This window comes from Arachis ipaensis, chromosome B03 (genome assembly GCF_000816755.2).
Source record: "Arachis ipaensis cultivar K30076 chromosome B03, Araip1.1, whole genome shotgun sequence".
Lineage (NCBI taxonomy): Eukaryota > Viridiplantae > Streptophyta > Magnoliopsida > Fabales > Fabaceae > Arachis > Arachis ipaensis.
This window is the reverse complement of record NC_029787.2, coordinates 38,208,306-38,212,486: the sequence shown is the minus strand read 5'-3', so window position 1 is coordinate 38,212,486 and position 4,181 is coordinate 38,208,306.

Here is a 4,181-nt window from a genome sequence, read left to right as displayed (position 1 = left end):
GCACATAACTTTCTCGTTTTAAAATATTTTTCATCCGTTCTTTGAAGTCATAAATTTCACGGACCCAATTTTCATGTGAAATAAGTTTAAAACAATTTGGGGGTCCGGAAGCCAAGTTATAGCTTGCCGAAGTTCGACCAAAAATCTAATTTTCACAAAAGTTCATAAACCTCTATTTTACCAAAAAATCATAACTCATTTCTAACATTCCAGGCTCACAAACAACATCAAGGCATATCACATCATACCTCATTCAACTATTTTTTTCACCCAGTTACTCAATTACATATACTCCATATATATTACTCTATCTCTATCATAGCCAACATCATACAACAAACTTTTCATCACATTATCAACATTCACAATTCATTATCAATCATCATCAAAATCATCAATCATCAACCTTCACTTACCGTTCTTACCTCGTTCCGGTCTCCGGCCCAAATTCACGGCCTCCGGCCCAATATTTCATCAATTCAGCATAACTTATAAACACACAATAGGTATTCAACACTAATATCAATTTCATAAGTACAGTATTAATTTCCTTCATGCATCCTCTACACACATCAATCCATCCAAACATATCATTCAAGCTTAATTCTAAGGGTATCTAACCTAGGAATTCACATCATATTACACGGTAATTAAATGAAACTTAAACCGTACCTCTTGGAGCCAAAATAATTGAGCTTCATCTTGGAAGTCTCCACCAACCCTTAGCTCCAAGCCTCACCAAAGTCCCATAAGCAATATTAATCTCCCAATTGTACACCAAAATCACCCAATACTCTAACATAATCAATTTTCACACTTATAATCGGCTCACTTGAAGCTCCCAAAAGTGACGAATTTCTTGCTTTACTGTACAAGAACAACTGGGATATTTTCAAAGAAAAAGTGTGTGATTTCATAGTCAGATGTTGGAATGACCTGAAACTCATTCAACAAGCAAATGAAACTCTCATTGCTCTTGTTCCTAAATTCAACAACCTAGATTACATCAGCCAATTCAGACCTATAGCATTGTGCAATGTAAGCTATAAGATTACTAAAAAGATCCTAATTGAGAGAATCAAGCCACTTTTGGAAGAGAGAATTGGAATCCACCAGTCAAGCTTTATCCCAAGGAGAAAAATACAAGACAACATCATCATTGCGAAGGAATTTTTGCATACTTTGAAAAGAATGAAGGGGAAAAAATACTTTTGTGGCTATTAAAATAGATTTTGAGAAGGTGTACGACATAATTTATTAATTTATTAATGGAAAAACCACCAAAAGTACCCATGAAATTTACGAACACTGACAAAAGTACCCATAAACTAAGAAAATTAACGTTGTACCCATAAAAGATGGGTTCCGTATGACAAAAGTATCCAAATCTTAATTTTTTGTTGAATTTTTAATAAAATTCCTAAACTACCCTACACTCAACCTCAACTCACTTTTTCAACATTTCATAACTCAATTTGCACCAACTCTTGTCATGGAATCCAAAACTACTCCTACAACAAACCAGACCGAAATTAATGGTAGTGGTGGTGATGGTAGAGGATCGGACCTCAATCGATTCACTCATAAGTTTATAATCCATACCCAAACCAAACTAATCAAACACCAAAAAATACTCAAAACAAAAAAATTTTCAAATCCATTCAACCAATTTCAATTCACTTTAGCAAAACTAGAAATAGAAAAAGCCATCAACCATAAAAAATCAACAAATCTATTCATCCAATTTGAAATTTATTTCATCAAAAATCAGAAGTAGAAGTAGCCATCAACTGGATCTTCTGTAGATCAATCTCAGCCTTCATAAAAAATAGAAGCAGATTTAAAAAAAATAGAACAGTATCATTTTAGTAGTAACTAAATCAATTTCTGAAAAGAAGAAAAATAAAATAAAAATATTTTTAAAAAAAGAAATACATTTTTCTTCGCCGGCCGACTGTAACATCGTCAATGGCAAAACCTCCATCCACAGTGCCGCCTCCCTTTCTTCTCTGATTTCTCTTTACCGAACCCGCTTTCTGCATGCAAGAGTACCACAACCCCTCTCTCTTCTCAGGTATGCGACGACAGTGCTCTCCTCGGCTGGGTCAGACGCGCCACGACGACGTTCTTCTCGGCTACAACAGGCGCACCATGGCAACATTCTCCTCAAGTTGGGTCACAGGTGTGCGATGAAGGTGTTGTAGTCACCTTAATAGTGAGAGGGAGAAGCAGTGAGAGGGGAAGAGATTGGCGGTAATGGAGTTGGTGGGTGGCGAACGGCAATGAGGAGGTAGGAGGAGAGTTTCTGTGACTCTATGAGGGTTTTTGAGGGATAAGTGAGGAGAGAGGAAGAAGAGAAGAGAGGGAGTGACGGTAGAATGGGGTTAGGGTGGGGTAGTTTAGGAATTTTATTAAAAAAATAACAAAAAATTAGGATTTGGATACTTTTGTCATACGGAACCCATCTTTCATGGGTACAGCGTTAATTTCCTTAATTTATGAGTACTTTTGTCAGCGTTCGTAAACTTCATAGGTACTTTTGGTAATTTTTCCTTTATTAGTTCTAAATCGAAAGAATTTAAACTCGTGGAGAAAGTTATCAGTATCCTTATTTGTTGTGTTTCCACCGTCTTTTAAAATATCCTTTAAAATAGGAGTAAGAGAAGAGGACATCATATCCCCATATCTCTTCGTAATTTGCATGAACAAGTTGTCTCAACTCATTGAGAAAAGGGTACACCAAAGAATGTGGAACCCGATAAAGGTCGGAAGGTCCCTCCTCAAAATTTTCACCTCATGTTCGCAGATGACCTCCTGTTTTTTGCGGAAGCTTTTACAAACCAAATGCAAAAAATAAAAGACACTCTGGAGATTTTCTGCAAAGCTCCAGATCTGAAGATCACAAAGAAAAGACATCTATTGTTTTTTTTTCTAAAAGCATTGTCAGAAAAGCAAACTACAAAGAGCAGAAGGAGCTTGTTAAATATTTAGGAGCTACCATCATCAATAGCAGTAAAGCAAAGGAGAAGTTCGAGGACATTATTAGAAGGGTAACAAATTAAAAGGATAGAAGATTAAGTGCTTATCTCTAACATGGAGACTAACCTTAGCTCAAGCATCTTTAAACTCAATCCTAAACTATCAAAGGCAGCACGAAAGAATTTCCAAAGGAATTTGCAACAAAGTAGAAAGAATTCAAAGAAGATTTATTTGGGAGGATGATCCTAATCATAAAAAGATGCACTTAATTGGCTGGAAGACTTTGAAGGGGGATGGACTTTAGAAGACTAATGTCGATGAATAATGCCTTTTTAGCCAAAGTAGGCTTTGGCAATTATATGAAAATACTGATCAATTATGGGCTAAAGTTTTGATTCATAAATACGATGATAGGAGATTGGTGAAAAACAACATGGAGGCTAGAGCAACAGACTCAACATTAAGGAAAGAAATTATCAAGCTGAGACCTCTGATTTAAGATAACTCATTCCATCTCATAAGGAACGGTCTTTCCACTAAGTTTTGAAAAGATCACTGGATAGAAGGATAGGGTACTCTGGAGACACATATCCTCTTGCAACACATTGACACCAACAACCTAGTTTGAGAATGGACAAATGAGGAAGGAAACTGAAACTTAGAGCAACTCAAGCAAAACTTACCCCAATTTGCTGTCCAGAACGAAGATGACTGGAGAGGATGGAAATACTTAGATGATGGGAAATTCTCAGTGAAATCAACCTATAGAGCACTCAATAATTGGATGAAATAAAAAACAACTATCAGTAACATATGGAACTAGAAAGGTTCTCAAAAAACCAAAGTATTCATGTGGAATGTTTTACACAAAAGAGCACTAACCAATCTAAAAAAAGTTAGAATATTGGAATGAAATGGAAATTGCAACTACTGCCAAGGGGTACACGAGAACCTTCTATATTTGTTTAGAGACTGTCCGAAAATCTTAATGGTTTGGACTTCCTTCCTAAATCCCAGAAATATTCAAAGTTTCTTTCACCTGAAATAGGATGAATGGATTTAATTAACCTAACCCAAAATTTGGGGGACACACAAAATGCAAAATGGGTAGAATATATTTATGTTTTTGTGTATTTATTTATAATTTTATATATTAATTTATTATAATTCAATTATTTTGATTGAACTATTATCGAAGTTCT